Below are 18,068 nucleotides of genomic sequence, written 5' to 3'. Positions count from 1 at the left end.
GTGTTGTTGCTGGGTTGTTGTTGCTGGGTTTCCAGACCACACTATTTGATGCTGGCCAGAGTCTGCAAGCAGGTTCCGGTCCTTGAATATTTCTCCTTGGCAATGCTCCCACTGCTAGCCTTTGTTTCTAAATAGTTACAATGTCAATCTCTTCTTCCGAGTCACTGGAGCGCAAAGAAACACGGCCTGTTGACACAGAACTTTCATCATCTGAATTTGGATCTTCATTCTCTTGGTGTGGTGTCTCTGAGAAGGGGCTGATACTCTTCGACCCAGAACCGCTGAGATCCTGGAAGAACTGTGACTCAATGCGGGTACCCTTGGTCTCTTCTGCTGTAATGAGTACCTTGGTGATCTCGTGGATAGACACGATGTTGAGGTCTTACACACTGGTAGTCCTGCCACTGCTGGTCCACTCATGAATACCAAGTAAAATATTTGTGGTTTCCATGCTCATTTTCCGTAGCTGCATTGCATTGTTAGTGTACCACTGCAAGGAATGGGCGTTAGCTTTGCTGTTGTCAGTTGTGTCATTAATTTCCAATGACCCTGGTACATATCCTTCAGAATTCAGACTGGTAGGATATTTGCACCAGCTTCTGCATCTATCTTAATCCTGAGTGCATTTTTGCCAATTTTCTTTGGGCACATGATATTAATGGTAGCAAAAGCTTCCAGTTGTTTGACTTCATCAACAGGATGTGTCAGGTTCACAATGTGAAACACCTGCTCGTCTTCTGGCTGAGAATTGCTTCACTCTGAGTCTTGTCTCGCGTCTATGTCACTGTGGACTTTGTGTATCGGCTTGCGTATATGCAGATCTCTGGTGGTCTCCTTGCTGCTGTTGCCCTGTTGCTGCGCCTGTCTTCTGTTTGTTTTTGTCCTATTGTGATTTCTGGCTGTGTCTTTGGAGCCAGATTTCTTGCCTAGGTGGGCCCAGTGTCCTTTTGCACCGCACACCTTGAACAGTTCTTGCAATTCAGGACAACTTCACGGTGAGTGGGAGAAACCACACTTACCAGACAGCTTGCTTGCTTTTTGCGACCTGGTTACCAAATTCTCTTTTCCTTTGACTTCAGAGGATGGATTTTTCCCTTTCTATTCACTTCATGGGATGGCTGGTTCTCTTTTCTTTGACTTCGAGGATGGGTGATTCTCTTTTCCTTTGACTTTGGGGAATGGGTGATTCTCTTTTCCTTTGACTTCAGGGGATGGGTGTTTCTATTTCCTTTGACAAGAGGGAATGGGTGGTTCTCCTTCCTTTCAGAGGACGGGTGGTTCTCATTTCCTTTGACTTCAGGGGATTTGTGGTTCTCTTTTCTGTGACTTCAGGGGATGGGTGGTTCTCTTTTCAATGATTTCAGAGGATGGTTGGTTCTCTTTACTTTCACTTCAGGGGATGGGTAATGCCCTTTCCTTTGACTTCAGGGGATGGGTGGTTCCCTTTCCTTTGTCTTCAGGGTATGGGTGGTTCTCCTTCCTGTGACTTCAGGGGATGGGTGATTCTCTTTTCCTTTGCCTTCAGGGGATGGGTGATTCTCTTTCCATTGACTTCATGTGATGGGTGGTTCCCTTTCCTTTAACTTCAGGGGATGGCTGGTTCTCTTTTCTTTGACTTCTGGGGATGGGTGGTTCTCCTTCCTTTGACTTCGGAGGATGGGTGGTTCTCTTTTGCTTTGACTTCAGGGGATGGGTGGTTCCCTTTCCTTTGACTTCAGAGGATGGGTGATTCTCTTTTCCTTTGACTTAAGGGGATGGGTGTTTCTCTTTCCTTTGACTTCCGGGGATGGGTGCTTCTCCTTCCTTTGACTTCAGGGGATGGGTGATTCTCTTTTCCTTTGACTTCAGGGGATGAGTGGTTCCCTTCCCTTTGACTTCAGGGGATGGGTGATTCTCTTTCCTTTGACTTCAGGGGATGGGTGATTCTCTTTCCTTTGACTTCATGGGATGGGTGGTTCCCTTCCCTTTGACTTCAGGGGATGGGTGGTTCTCCTTCCTTTGACTTCAGAGGATTGGTGATTCTCTTTTCCTTTGACGTCAGAGGATGGGTGGTTCTCTTTTCTTTGACTTCAGGGGATGGGTGGTTCTCCTTCCTTTGACTTCAGAGGATTGGTGATTCTCTTTTCCTTTGACGTCAGAGGATGGGTGGTTCTCTTTTCTTTGACTTCAGGGGATGGGTGGTTCTCTTTTCCTTTGACTTCAGGGGATGGGTGGTTCTCTTTTCCTTTGACTTCAGGGGATGGGTGGTTCTCTTTTCTTTGACTTCAGGGGATGGGTGGTTCTCCTTCCTTTGACTTCAGAGGATGGGTGATTCTCTTTTCCTTTGACTTCAGAGGATGGATGGTTCCCTTTTCTTTGACTTCAGAGGATGGGTAGTTCTCCTTCCTTTGACTTCAGAGGATGGGTGATTCACTTTTCCTTTGACTTCAGAGGATGGGTGATTCACTTTTCATTGATTTCAGAGGATGGGTGGTTCTCTTTTCCTTTGACTTCAGAGGATGGATGGTTCCCTTTTCTTTGACTTCAGAGGATGGGTGGTTCCCTTTCCTTTGACTTCGGGGGATGGGTGGTTCCCTTTCCTTTGACTTCGGGGATGGATTTTTCCCTTTCTATTGACTTCAGGGATGGGTGGTTCCCTTTCCTTTGACTTCAGGGGTTGGGTGCTTCTCCTTCCTTTGACTTCATGTGATGGGTGGTTCCCTTTCCTTTGACTTCAGGGGATGGGTGGTTCTCATTTCCTTTGACTTCAGGGCTGGGTGGTTCTGTTTCATTTGAATTCAGGGGATGGGTGATTCCCTTTCCTTTGACTTCAGAGGATGGGTGATTCTCTTTTCCTTTGACTTCAGGGGATGGGTGGTTCCCTTTCCTTTGACTTCAGAGGATGGGTGATTCTCTTTTCCTTTGACTTAAGGGGATGCGTGATTCTCCTTCCTTTGACTTCAGAGGATGGGTGATTCTCTTTTCCTTTGCCTTCAGGGGATGGGTGATTCTCTTTCCATTGACTTCATGTGATGGGTGGTTCCCTTTCCTTTAACTTCAGGGGATGGCTGGTTCTCTTTTCTTTGACTTCTGGGGATGGGTGGTTCTCCTTCCTTTGACTTCGGAGGATGGGTGGTTCTCTTTTGCTTTGACTTCAGGGGATGGGTGGTTCCCTTTCCTTTGACTTCAGAGGATGGGTGATTCTCTTTTCCTTTGACTTAAGGGGATGGGTGTTTCTCTTTCCTTTGACTTCCGGGGATGGGTGCTTCTCCTTCCTTTGACTTCAGGGGATGGGTGATTCTCTTTTCCTTTGACTTCAGGGGATGAGTGGTTCCCTTCCCTTTGACTTCAGGGGATGGGTGATTCTCTTTCCTTTGACTTCAGGGGATGGGTGATTCTCTTTCCTTTGACTTCATGGGATGGGTGGTTCCCTTCCCTTTGACTTCAGGGGATGGGTGGTTCTCCTTCCTTTGACTTCAGAGGATTGGTGATTCTCTTTTCCTTTGACGTCAGAGGATGGGTGGTTCTCTTTTCTTTGACTTCAGGGGATGGGTGGTTCTCCTTCCTTTGACTTCAGAGGATTGGTGATTCTCTTTTCCTTTGACGTCAGAGGATGGGTGGTTCTCTTTTCTTTGACTTCAGGGGATGGGTGGTTCTCTTTTCCTTTGACTTCAGGGGATGGGTGGTTCTCTTTTCCTTTGACTTCAGGGGATGGGTGGTTCTCTTTTCTTTGACTTCAGGGGATGGGTGGTTCTCCTTCCTTTGACTTCAGAGGATGGGTGATTCTCTTTTCCTTTGACTTCAGAGGATGGATGGTTCCCTTTTCTTTGACTTCAGAGGATGGGTAGTTCTCCTTCCTTTGACTTCAGAGGATGGGTGATTCACTTTTCCTTTGACTTCAGAGGATGGGTGATTCACTTTTCATTGATTTCAGAGGATGGGTGGTTCTCTTTTCCTTTGACTTCAGAGGATGGATGGTTCCCTTTTCTTTGACTTCAGAGGATGGGTGGTTCCCTTTCCTTTGACTTCGGGGGATGGGTGGTTCCCTTTCCTTTGACTTCGGGGATGGATTTTTCCCTTTCTATTGACTTCAGGGATGGGTGGTTCCCTTTCCTTTGACTTCAGGGGTTGGGTGCTTCTCCTTCCTTTGACTTCATGTGATGGGTGGTTCCCTTTCCTTTGACTTCAGGGGATGGGTGGTTCTCATTTCCTTTGACTTCAGGGCTGGGTGGTTCTGTTTCATTTGAATTCAGGGGATGGGTGATTCCCTTTCCTTTGACTTCAGAGGATGGGTGATTCTCTTTTCCTTTGACTTCAGGGGATGGGTGGTTCCCTTTCCTTTGACTTCAGAGGATGGGTGATTCTCTTTTCCTTTGACTTAAGGGGATGCGTGATTCTCCTTCCTTTGACTTCAGAGGATGGGTGATTCTCTTTTCCTTTGACTTAAGGGGATGGCTGTTTCTCTTTCCTTTGACTTCAGATGATGTGTGATTCCCTTTTCCTTTGACTTCAGAGGATGGGCGATTCTCTTTTCCTTTGACTTCAGAGGATGGGTGGTTCCCTTTCCTTTGACTTCAGGGGATGGCTGGTTCTCCTTCCTTTCACTTCATGTGATGGGTGGTTCCCTTTCCTTTGACTTCATGGGATGGCTGGTTCTCTTTTCTTTGACTTCGAGGATGGGTGATTCTCTTTTCCTTTGACTTTGGGGAATGGGTGATTCTCTTTTCCTTTGACTTCAGGGGATGGGTGTTTCTCTTTCCATTGACGCGAGGGAATGGGTGGTTCTCCTTCCTTTCAGAGGACGGGTGGTTCTCATTTCCTTTGACTTCAGGGGATTTGTGGTTCTCTTTTCTGTGACTTCAGGGGATGGGTGGTTCGCTTTTCAATGATTTCAGAGGATGGTTGGTTCTCTTTACTTTCACTTCAGGGGATGGGTAATTCCCTTTCCTTTGACTTCAGGGGATGGGTGATTCTCTTTTCCTTTGACTTAAGGGGATGGGTGTTTCTCTTTCCTTTGACTTCCGGGGATGGGTGCTTCTCCTTCCTTTGACTTCAGCGGATGGGTGATTCTCTTTTCCTTTGACTTCAGGGGATGGGTGATACTCTTTTCCTTTGACTTCAGGGGATGGGTGATTCTCTTTCCTTTGACTTCAGGGGATGGGTGATTCTCTTTCGTTTGACTTCATGGGATGGGCGGTTCCCTTCACTTTGACTAAAGGGGATGGGTGGTTCTCTTTTCATTGACTTCAGGGGATGGGTGCTTCTCCTTCCTTTGAATTCAGAGGATGGGTGATTCTCTTTTCGTTTGACTTCAGGGGATGGGTGATTCTCTTTCATTTGACTTCAGCGGATGGGTGATTCCCTTCCATTTGACTTCAGAGGATGGGTGATTCTCTTTACTTTGACTTCAGAGGATGGGTGATTCTCTTTCGTTTGACTTCATGGGATGGGTGGTTCCCTTCCCTTTGACTTCAGGGGACGGGTGGTTCTCCTTCCTTTGACTTCAGAGGATGGGTGATTCTCTTTTCCTTTGACTTCAGAGGATGGGTGGTTCTCTTTTCTTTGACTTCAGGGGATGGGTGGTTCTCTTTTCCTTTGACTTAAGGGGATGGGTGGTTCTCTTTTCCTTTGACTTCAGGGGATGGGTAATTCCCTTTCCTTTGACTTCAGGGGATGGGTGGTTCCCTTTCCTTTGTCTTCAGGGTATGGGTGGTTCTCCTTCCTTTGACTTCAGGGGATGGGTGGTTCTCTTTTCCTTTGCCTTCAGGGGATGGGTGATTCTCTTTCCATTGACTTCAGGGGAATGGTGGTTCTCCTTTCCTTTGACTTCAGGGGATGGGTGATTCTCTTTCCTTTGACTTAGGGGATGGGTGGTTCTCATTTCCTTTGACTTCAGGGCTGGGTGGTTCTGTTTCATTTGAATTCAGAGGATGGGTGGTTCTCTTTTCGTTTGACTTCAGGGGCTGGGTGATTCTCTTCTCTTGGACTTCAGGGGATGGGTGGTTCTCCTTCCTTTGACTTCGGAGGATGGGTGGTTCCCTTTCCTTTGACTTCAGAGGATGGGTGATTCTCTTTTCCTTTGACTTAAGGGAATGGGTGTTTCTCTTTGCTTTGACTTCCGGGGATGGGTGCTTCTCCTTCCTTTGACTTCAGCGGATGGGTGATTCTCTTTTCCTTTGACTTCAGGGGATGGGTGGTTCCCTTTCCTTTGACTTCAGAGGATGGGTGATTCTCTTTTCCTCTGACTTAAGGGAATGGGTGTTTCTCTTTGCTTTGACTTCCGGGGATGGGTGCTTCTCCTTCCTTTGACTTCAGCGGATGGGTGATTCTCTTTTCCTTTGACTTCAGGGGATGGGTGATTCTCTTTTCCTTTGACTTCAGGGGATGGGTGATTCTCTTTTCCTTTGACTTCAGGGGATGGGTGATTCTCTTTCCTTTGACTTCAGAGGGTGGGTGATTCTCTTTTCCTTTGACTTAAGGGGATGGTTGTTTCTCTTTCCTTTGACTTCAGATGATGTGTGATTCCCTTTTCCTTTGACTTCAGGGTATGCCTTTCCTTTGACTTCAGAGGATGGGTGATTCTCTTTTCCTTTGACTTCAGTGGATGGGTGGTACTCTTTCCTTTGACTTCGGGGATGGATTTTTCCCTTTCTATTGACTTCAGGGATGGGTGGTTCCCTTTCCTTTGAATTCAGGGGATGGGTGCTTCTCCTTCCTTTGACTTCATGTGATGGGTGGTTCCCTTTCCTTTGACTTAAGGGGATGGGTGGTTCTCTTTTCATTGACTTCAGGGGATGTGTGCTTCTCCTTCCTTTGAATTCAGAGGGTGGGTGATTCTCTTTTCGTTTGACTTCAGGGGATGGGTGGTTCCCTTCCCTTTGACTTCAGAGGATGGGTGATTATCTTTACTTTGACTTCAGGGGATGGGTGATTCTCTTTCGTTTGACTTCATGGGATGGGTGGTTCCCTTCCCTTTGACTTCAGGGGATGGGTGGTTCTCCTTCCTTTGACTTCAGAGGATGGGTGGTTCTCTTTTCTTTGACTTCAGGGGATGGGTGTTTCTCTTTTCCTTTGTCTTCAGGGGATGGGTGGTTCTCCTTCCTTTGACTTCAGAGGATGGGTGATTCTCTTTTCCTTTGACTTCAGAGGATGGGTGGTTCTCTTTTCTTTGACTTCAGGGGATGGGTTGTTCTCTTTTTCTTTGACTTCAGGGGATGGGTGGTTCTCCTTCCTTTGACTTCAGAGGATGGGTGATTCTCTTTTCCTTTGACTTCAGAGGATGGGTGGTTCTCTTTTCCTTTGACTTCAGAGGATGGATGGTTCCCTTTTCTTGGACTTCAGAGGATGGGTAGTTCTCCTTCCTTTGACTTCAGAGGATGGGTGATTCACTTTTCATTGATTTCAGAGGATGGGTGGTACTCTTTCCTTTGACTTCGGGGATGGATTTTACCCTTTCTATTGACTTCAGGGATGGGTGGTTCCCTTTCCTTTGACTTCAGGGGATGGATGGTTCTCCTTCCGTTGACTTTAGAGGATGGGTGGTTCTACTTTGCTTTGACTTCAGAGGATGGGTGGTTCTCTTTTCTTTGACTTCAGGGGATGGGTGGTTCTCTTTTTCTTTGACTTCAGGGGATGGGTGGTTCTCTTTTTCTTTGACTTCAGAGGATGGGTGATTCTCTTTTCCTTTGACTTCAGAGGATGGATGGTTCCCTTTTCTTTGACTTCAGAGGATGGGTGATTCACTTTTCTTTTGATTTCAGTGGATGGGTGGTTCCCTTTTCATTGATTTCAGAGGATGTGTGGTTCTCTTTTCCTTTGACTTCAGAGGATGGATGGTTCCCTTTTCTTTGACTTCAGAGGATGGGTGGTTCCCTTTCCTTTGACTTCGGGGATGGATTTTACCCTTTCTATTGACTTCAGGGATGGGTGGTTCCCTTTCCTTTGACTTCAGGGGATGGATGGTTCTCCTTCCGTTGACTTCAGAGGATGGGTGATTCTCTTTTCCTTTGACTTAAGGGGATGGTTGTTTCTCTTTCCTTTGACTTCAGATGATGTGTGATTCCCTTTTCCTTTGACTTCAGGGTATGCCTTTCCTTTGACTTCAGAGGATGGGTGATTCTCTTTTCCTTTGACTTCAGAGGATGGGTGGTTGCCTTTCCTTTGACTTCAGTGGATGGGTGGTACTCTTTCCTTTGACTTCGGGGATGGATTTTTCCCTTTCTATTGACTTCAGGGATGGGTGGTTCCCTTTCCTTTGAATTCAGGGGATGGGTGCTTCTCCTTCCTTTGACTTCATGTGATGGGTGGTTCCCTTTCCTTTGACTTCAGGGGATGGGTGAATCTCTTTTCCTTAGACTTCAGGGGATGGGTGATTTTCTTTCCATTGACTTCAAGGGATCGTTGGTTCCCTTTTCTTTGAATTCAGAGGATGGGTGGTTCTCTTCTCCTTTGACTTCAGGGGATGGCTGGTTCTCTTTTCTTTGACGTCCGGGGATGGGTGATTCTCTTTCCTTTGACTTCAGGGTTTGGGTGGTTCCCTTTCCTTTGACTTCAGGGTATGGGTGGCCCTCCTTCCTTTGCCTTCAGAGAATGGGTGATTCTCATTTTCTTTGACTTCAGGGTATGGGTTGTTCCCTTTCCTTTGACTTCAGGGTATGGGTGGCTCTCCTTCCTTTGCCTTCAGAGGATGGGTGCCTCTCGTTTCCTTTGACTTAAGGGGATGCCTTTCCAATGACTTCAGCGGATATGTGCTACTCCTTCCTTTGACTTCAGAGGATGGGTGATTCTCTTTTCCTTTGACTTAAGGGGATGGGTGGTTCTCCTTCCTTTGACTTCAGAAGATGGGTGATTCTCTTTTCCTTTGACTTCAGAGGATGGGTGATTCTCTTTCCTTTGACTTCAGAGGATGGGTGATTCTCTTTCATTTGACTTCATGGGATGGGTGATTCTCTTTTCCTTTGACTTCAGGGGATGGCTGCTTCTCCTTCCTTTGACTTCAGATGATGTGTGATTCCCTTTTCATTTGACTTCAGGGGATGCCTTTCTTTTGACTTCAGTGGATGGGTGATTCTCTTTTCCTTTGACTTCAGAGGATGGGTGGTTCCCTTTCCTTTGACTTCAGGGGATGCGTGGTTCCCTTTCCTTTGACTTCAGGGGATGGCTGGTTCTCCTTCCTTTGACTTGATGTGATGGGTGGTTCCCTTTCCTTTGACTTCAGGGGATGGGTGATTCTCCTTCGTTTGACTTCATGGGAAGAGTGGTTCCCTTCCCTTTGACTTCAGGGGATGGGTGATTCTCTTTCCTTTGACTTCAGGGGATGGGTGATTCTCTTTCGTTTGACTTCATGGGATGGGTGGTTCCCTTCCCTTTGACTTCAGAGGATGGGTGATTCTCTTTACTTTGACTTCAGGGGATGGGTGATTCTCTTTCGTTTGACTTCATGGGATGGGTGGTTCCCTTCCCTTTGACTTCAGGGGATGGGTGGTTCTCTTTTCCTTTGACTTCAGGGGATGGGTGGTTCTCTTTTCCTTTGACTTCAGGGGATGGGTGGTTCTCCTTCATTTGACTTCAGAGGATGGGTGATTCTCTTTTCCTTTGACTTCAGAGGATGGATGGTTCCCTTTTCTTTGACTTCAGAGGATGGGTGGTTCTCCTTCCTTTGACTTCAGAGGATGGGTGATTCTCTTTTCCTTTGACTTCAGAGGATGGGTGTTTCTCTTTTCTTTGCCTTCAGGGGATGGGTGGTTCTCTTTTCCTTTGACTTAAGGGGATGGGTGGTTCTCTTTTCCTTGGACTTAAGGGGATGGGTGGTTCTCTTTTCCTTTGACTTCAGGGGATGGGTAATTCCCTTTCCTTTGACTTCAGGGGATGGGTGGTTCCCTTTCCTTTGACTTCAGGGGATGGGTGATTCTCTTTCCATTGACTTCATGTGATGGGTGGTTCCCTTTCCTTTGACTTCAGGGGATGGCTGGTTCTCTTTTCTTTGACTTCTGGGGAATGGTGGTTCTCCTTTCCTTTGACTTCAGGGGATGGGTGATTCTCTTTCCTTTGACTTCGGGGATGGGTGGTTCTCATTTCCTTTGACTTCAGGGCTGGGTGGTTCTGTTTCATTTGAATTCAGAGGATGGGTGGTTCTCTTTTCGTTTGACTTCAGGGGCTGGGTGATTCTCTTCTCTGGGACTTCAGGGGATGGGTGGTTCTCCTTCCTTTGACTTCGGAGGATGGGTGGTTCTCTTTTCCTTTGACTTCAGGGGATGGGTGGTTCCCTTTCCTTTGACTTCAGAGGATGGGTGATTCTCTTTTCCTTTGACTTAAGGGAATGGGTGTTTCTCTTTCCTTTGACTTCCGGGGATGGGTGCTTCTCCTTCCTTTGACTTCAGCGGATGGGTGATTCTCTTTTCCTTTGACTTCAGGGGATGGGTGATTCTCTTTCCTTTGACTTCAGGGGATGGGTGATTCTCTTTCGTTTGACTTCATGGGATGGGTGGTTCCCTTCCCTTTGACTTCAGAGGATGGGTGATTCTCTTTACTTTGACTTCAGGGGATGGGTGATTCTCTTTCGTTTGACTTCATGGGATGGGTGGTTCCCTTCCCTTTGACTTCAGGGGATGGGTGGTTCTCTTTTCCTTTGACTTCAGGGGATGGGTGGTTCTCTTTTCCTTTGACTTCAGGGGATGGGTGGTTCTCCTTCATTTGACTTCAGAGGATGGGTGATTCTCTTTTCCTTTGACTTCAGAGGATGGGTGGTTCCCTTTTCATTGATTTCAGATGATGGGTGGTTCTCTTTTCCTTTGACTTCAGAGGATGGATGGTTCCCTTTTCTTTGACTTCAGAGGATGGGTGGTTCTCCTTCCTTTGACTTCAGAGGATGGGTGATTCTCTTTTCCTTTGACTTCAGAGGATGGGTGTTTCTCTTTTCTTTGACTTCAGGGGATGGGTGGTTCTCTTTTCCTTTGACTTAAGGGGATGGGTGGTTCTCTTTTCCTTGGACTTAAGGGGATGGGTGGTTCTCTTTTCCTTTGACTTCAGGGGATGGGTAATTCCCTTTCCTTTGACTTCAGGGGATGGGTGGTTCCCTTTCCTTTGACTTCAGGGGATGGGTGATTCTCTTTCCATTGACTTCATGTGATGGGTGGTTCCCTTTCCTTTGACTTCAGGGGATGGCTGGTTCTCTTTTCTTTGACTTCTGGGGAATGGTGGTTCTCCTTTCCTTTGACTTCAGGGGATGGGTGATTCTCTTTCCTTTGACTTCGGGGATGGGTGGTTCTCATTTCCTTTGACTTCAGGGCTGGGTGGTTCTGTTTCATTTGAATTCAGAGGATGGGTGGTTCTCTTTTCGTTTGACTTCAGGGGCTGGGTGATTCTCTTCTCTTGGACTTCAGGGGATGGGTGGTTCTCCTTCCTTTGACTTCGGAGGATGGGTGGTTCTCTTTTCCTTTGACTTCAGGGGATGGGTGGTTCCCTTTCCTTTGACTTCAGAGGATGGGTGATTCTCTTTTCCTTTGACTTAAGGGAATGGGTGTTTCTCTTTCCTTTGACTTCCGGGGATGGGTGGTTCTCATTTCCTTTGACTTCAGGGCTGGGTGGTTCTGTTTCATTTGAATTCAGAGGATGGGTGATTCTCTTTTGTTTGAATTCAGAGGGTGGGTGATTCTCTTTACCTTTGACTTAAGGGGATGGTTGTTTCTCTTTCCTTTGACTTCAGATGATGTGTGATTCCCTTTTCCTTTGACTTCAGGGTATGCTTTCCTTTGACTTCAGAGGATGGGTGATTCTCTTTTCCTTTGACTTCAGAGGATGGGTGGTTGCCTTTCCTTTGACTTCAGTGGATGGGTGGTACTCTTTCCTTTGACTTCGGGGATGGATTTTTCCCTTTCTATTGACTTCAGGGATGGGTGGTTCCCTTTCCTTTGAATTCAGGGGATGGGTGCTTCTCCTTCCTTTGACTTCATGTGATGGGTGGTTCCCTTTCCTTTGACTTAAGGGGATGGGTGGTTCTCTTTTCATTGACTTCAGGGGATGGGTGCTTCTCCTTCCTTTGAATTCAGAGGGTAGGTGATTCTCTTTTCGTTTGACTTCAGGGGATGGGTGATTCTCTTTCATTTGACTTCAGCGGATGGGTGGTTCCCTTCCCTTTGACTTCAGAGGATGGGTGATTATCTTTACTTTGACTTCAGGGGATGGGTGATTCTCTTTCGTTTGACTTCATGGGATGGGTGGTTCCCTTCCCTTTGACTTCAGGGGATGGGTGGTTCTCCTTCCTTTGACTTCAGAGGATGGGTGGTTCTCTTTTCTTTGACTTCAGGGGATGGGTGGTTCTCTTTTCCTTTGACTTCAGGGGATGGGTGTTTCTCTTCTCCTTTGTCTTCAGGGGATGGGTGGTTCTCCTTCCTTTGACTTCAGAGGATGGGTGATTCTCTTTTCCTTTGACTTCAGAGGATGGGTGGTTCTCTTTTCTTTGATTTCAGGGGATGGGTGGTTCTCTTTTCCTTGGACTTCAGAGGATGGATGGTTCCCTTTTCTTGGACTTCAGAGGATGGGTAGTTCTCCTTCCTTTGACTTCAGAGGATGGGTGATTCACTTTTCCTTTGACTTCAGTGGATGGGTGGTTCCCTTTTCATTGATTTCAGAGGATGGGTGGTACTCTTTCCTTTGACTTCGGGGATGGATTTTACCCTTTCTATTGACTTCAGGGATGGGTGGTTCCCTTTCCTTTGACTTCAGTGGATGGATGATTCTCCTTCCGTTGACTTTAGAGGATGGGTGGTTCTCTTTTCTTTGACTTCAGGGGATGGGTGGTTCCCTTTCCTTTGACTTCAGGGGATGGGTGATTCTCTTTTCCTTTGACTTCAGAGGATGGGTGATTCTCTTTTGTTTGAATTCAGAGGGTGGGTGATTCTCTTTTCCTTTGACTTAAGGGGATGGTTGTTTCTCTTTCCTTTGACTTCAGATGATGTGTGATTCCCTTTTCCTTTGACTTCAGGGTATGCTTTCCTTTGACTTCAGAGGATGGGTGATTCTCTTTTCCTTTGACTTCAGAGGATGGGTGGTTGCCTTTCCTTTGACTTCAGTGGATGGGTGGTACTCTTTCCTTTGACTTCGGGGATGGATTTTTCCCTTTCTATTGACTTCAGGGATGGGTGGTTCCCTTTCCTTTGAATTCAGGGGATGGGTGCTTCTCCTTCCTTTGACTTCATGTGATGGGTGGTTCCCTTTCCTTTGACTTAAGGGGATGGGTGGTTCTCTTTTCATTGACTTCAGGGGATGGGTGCTTCTCCTTCCTTTGAATTCAGAGGGTAGGTGATTCTCTTTTCGTTTGACTTCAGGGGATGGGTGATTCTCTTTCATTTGACTTCAGCGGATGGGTGGTTCCCTTCCCTTTGACTTCAGAGGATGGGTGATTATCTTTACTTTGACTTCAGGGGATGGGTGATTCTCTTTCGTTTGACTTCATGGGATGGGTGGTTCCCTTCCCTTTGACTTCAGGGGATGGGTGGTTCTCCTTCCTTTGACTTCAGAGGATGGGTGGTTCTCTTTTCTTTGACTTCAGGGGATGGGTGGTTCTCTTTTCCTTTGACTTCAGGGGATGGGTGTTTCTCTTCTCCTTTGTCTTCAGGGGATGGGTGGTTCTCCTTCCTTTGACTTCAGAGGATGGGTGATTCTCTTTTCCTTTGACTTCAGAGGATGGGTGGTTCTCTTTTCTTTGATTTCAGGGGATGGGTGGTTCTCTTTTCCTTTGACTTCAGAGGATGGATGGTTCCCTTTTCTTGGACTTCAGAGGATGGGTAGTTCTCCTTCCTTTGACTTCAGAGGATGGGTGATTCACTTTTCCTTTGACTTCAGTGGATGGGTGGTTCCCTTTTCATTGATTTCAGAGGATGGGTGGTACTCTTTCCTTTGACTTCGGGGATGGATTTTACCCTTTCTATTGACTTCAGGGATGGGTGGTTCCCTTTCCTTTGACTTCAGTGGATGGATGATTCTCCTTCCGTTGACTTTAGAGGATGGGTGGTTCTCTTTTCTTTGACTTCAGGGGATGGGTGGTTCCCTTTCCTTTGACTTCAGGGGATGGGTGATTCTCTTTTCCTTTGACTTCAGAGGATGGGTGATTCTCTTTTGTTTGAATTCAGAGGGTGGGTGATTCTCTTTTCCTTTGACTTAAGGGGATGGTTGTTTCTCTTTCCTTTGACTTCAGATGATGTGTGATTCCCTTTTCCTTTGACTTCAGGGTATGCTTTCCTTTGACTTCAGAGGATGGGTGATTCTCTTTTCCTTTGACTTCAGAGGATGGGTGGTTGCCTTTCCTTTGACTTCAGTGGATGGGTGGTACTCTTTCCTTTGACTTCGGGGATGGAGTTTTCCCTTTCTATTGACTTCAGGGATGGGTGGTTCCCTTTCCTTTGAATTCAGGGGATGGGTGCTTCTCCTTCCTTTGACTTCATGTGATGGGTGGTTCCCTTTCCTTTGACTTAAGGGGATGGGTGGTTCTCTTTTCATTGACTTCAGGGGATGGGTGCTTCTCCTTCCTTTGAATTCAGAGGGTAGGTGATTCTCTTTTCGTTTGACTTCAGGGGATGGGTGATTCTCTTTCATTTGACTTCAGCGGATGGGTGGTTCCCTTCCCTTTGACTTCAGAGGATGGGTGATTATCTTTACTTTGACTTCAGGGGATGGGTGATTCTCTTTCGTTTGACTTCATGGGATGGGTGGTTCCCTTCCCTTTGACTTCAGGGGATGGGTGGTTCTCCTTCCTTTGACTTCAGAGGATGGGTGGTTCTCTTTTCTTTGACTTCAGGGGATGGGTGGTTCTCTTTTCCTTTGACTTCAGGGGATGGGTGTTTCTCTTCTCCTTTGTCTTCAGGGGATGGGTGGTTCTCCTTCCTTTGACTTCAGAGGATGGGTGATTCTCTTTTCCTTTGACTTCAGAGGATGGGTGGTTCTCTTTTCTTTGATTTCAGGGGATGGGTGGTTCTCTTTTCCTTTGACTTCAGAGGATGGATGGTTCCCTTTTCTTGGACTTCAGAGGATGGGTAGTTCTCCTTCCTTTGACTTCAGAGGATGGGTGATTCACTTTTCCTTTGACTTCAGTGGATGGGTGGTTCCCTTTTCATTGATTTCAGAGGATGGGTGGTACTCTTTCCTTTGACTTCGGGGATGGATTTTACCCTTTCTATTGACTTCAGGGATGGGTGGTTCCCTTTCCTTTGACTTCAGTGGATGGATGATTCTCCTTCCGTTGACTTTAGAGGATGGGTGGTTCTCTTTTCTTTGACTTCAGGGGATGGGTGGTTCCCTTTCCTTTGACTTCAGGGGATGGGTGATTCTCTTTTCCTTTGACTTCAGAGGATGGGTGGTTCTCTTTTCTTTGACTTCAGGGGATGGGTGGTTCTCTTTTTCTTTGACTTCAGGGGATGGGTGGTTCTCTTTTTCTTTGACTTCAGAGGATGGGTGATTCTCTTTTCCTTTGACTTCAGAGGATGGGTGGTTCCCTTTTCATTGATTTCAGAGGATGGGTGGTTCTCTTTTCCTTTGACTTCAGAGGATGGATGGTTCCCTTTTCTTTGACTTCAGAGGATGGGTGATTCACTTTTCTTTTGATTTCAGAGGATGGGTGGTTCTCTTTTCCTTTGACTTCAGAGGATGGATGGTTCCCTTTCCTTTGACTTCAGAGGATGGGTGGTTCCCTTTCCTTTGACTTCAGGGATGGATTTTACCCTTTCTATTGACTTCAGGGATGGGTGGTTCCCTTTCCTTTGACTTCAGGGGATGGATGGTTCTCCTTCCGTTGACTTCAGAGGATGGGTGATTCTCTTTTCCTTTGACTTAAGGGGATGGTTGTTTCTCTTTCCTTTGACTTCAGATGATGTGTGATTCCCTTTTCCTTTGACTTCAGGGTATGCCTTTCCTTTGACTTCAGAGGATGGGTGATTCATTTTTCCTTTGACTTCAGAGGATGGGTGGTTGCCTTTCCTTTGACTTCAGTGGATGGGTGGTACTCTTTCCTTTGACTTCGGGGATGGATTTTTCCCTTTCTATTGACTGCAGGGATGGGTGGTTCCCTTTCCTTTGAATTCAGGGGATGGGTGCTTCTCCTTCCTTTGACTTCATGTGATGGGTGGTTCCCTTTCCTTTGACTTCAGGGGATGGGTGATTCTCTTTTCCTTAGACTTCAGGGGATGGGTGATTTTCTTTCCATTGACTTCAAGGGATCGTTGGTTCCCTTTTCTTCGACTTCAGAGGATGGGTGGTTCTCTTCTCCTTTGACTTCAGGGGATGGCTGGTTCTCTTTTCTTTGACGTCCGGGGATGGGTTGTTCCCTTTCCTTTGACTTCAGGGTATGGGTGGCTCTCCTTCCTTTGCCTTCAGAGGATGGGTGCCTCTCGTTTCCTTTGACTTAAGGGGATGCCTTTCCAATGACTTCAGCGGATGTGTGCTTCTCCTTCCTTTGACTTCAGAGGATGGGTGATTCTCTTTTCCTTTGACTTCAGAGGATGGGTGGTTCTCCTTCCTTTGACTTCAGGGGATGGGTGATTCTCTTTTCCTTTGACTTCAGAGGATGGGTGATTCTCTTTCATTTGACTTCATGGGATGGGTGATTCTCTTTTCCTTTGACTTCATGGGATGGGTGATTCTCTTTTCCTTTGACTTCAGGGGATGGCTGCTTCTCCTTCCTTTGACTTCAGATGATGTGTGATTCCCTTTTCCTTTGACTTCAGGGGATGGGTGGTTCCCTTTCCTTTGACTTCAGGGGATGCGTGGTTCCCTTTCCTTTGACTTCAGGGGATGCGTGGTTCCCTTTCCTTTGACTTCAGGGGATGGCTGGTTCTCCTTCCTTTGACTTGATGTGATGGGTGGTTCCCTTTCCTTTGACTTCAGGGGATGGCTGGTTCTCTTTTCTTTGACTTCGAGGATGGGTGATTCTCTTTTCCTTTGACTTCAGGGGATGGATAATTCTCTTTCCTTTGACTTCAGGGGATGGGTGATTCTCCTTCGTTTGACTTCATGGGATGAGTGGTTCCCTTCCCTTTGACTTCAGGGGATGGGTGATTCTCTTTCCTTTGACTTCAGGGGATGGGTGATTCTCTTTCGTTTGACTTCATGGGATGGGTGGTTCCCTTCCCTTTGACTTAAGGGGATGGGTGGTTCTCTTTTCATTGACTTCAGGGGATGGGTGCTTCTCCTTCCTTTGAATTCAGAGGATGGGTGATTCTCTTTACTTTGACTTCAGGGGATGGGTGGTTCTCTTTTCCTTTGACTTCAGGGGATGGGTGGTTCTCCTTCCTTTGACTTCAGAGGATGGGTGATTCTCTTTTCCTTTGACTTCAGAGGATGGGTGGTTCCCTTTTCATTGATTTCAGAGGATGGGTGGTTCTATTTTCCTTTGACTTCAGAGGATGGATGGTTCCCTTTTCTTTGACTTCAGAGGATGGGTAGTTCTCCTTCCTTTGACTTCAGAGGATGGGTGATTCACTTTTCCTTTGACTTCAGTGGATGGGTGGTTCCCTTGTCATTGATATCAGAGGATGGGTGGTTCTCTTTTCCTTTGACTTCAGAGGATGGATGGTTCCCTTTTGTTTGACTTCAGAGGATGGGTGGTTCCCTTTCCTTTCACTTCGGGGGATGGGTGGTACTCTTTCCTTTGACTTCGGGGATGGATTTTACCCTTTCTATTGACTTCAGGGATGGGTGGTTCCCTTTCCTTTGACTTCAGGGGATGGATGGTTCTCCTTCCGTTGACTTTAGAGGATGGGTGGTTCTCTTTTCCTTTGAGTTCAGGGGATGGTTGTTTCTCTTTCCTTTGACTTCAGATGATGTGTGATTCCCTTTTCCTTTGACTTCAGGGTATGCCTTTCCTTTGACTTCAGAGGATGGGTGATTCTCTTTTCCTTTGACTTCAGAGGATGGGTGGTTGCCTTTCCTTTGACTTCAGTGGATGGGTGGTACTCTTTCCTTTGACTTCGGGGATGGATTTTTCCCTTTCTATTGATTTCAGGGATGGGTGGTTCCCTTTCCTTTGACTTCAGGGGATGGGTGCTTCTCCTTCCTTTGACTTCATGTCATGGGTGGTTCCCTTTCCTTTGACTTCAGGG

The sequence above is a fragment of the Heterodontus francisci genome, chromosome 25 (genome assembly GCF_036365525.1).
Source record: "Heterodontus francisci isolate sHetFra1 chromosome 25, sHetFra1.hap1, whole genome shotgun sequence".
NCBI lineage: Eukaryota > Metazoa > Chordata > Chondrichthyes > Heterodontiformes > Heterodontidae > Heterodontus > Heterodontus francisci.
Note: the sequence above shows the minus strand (reverse complement) of the source record.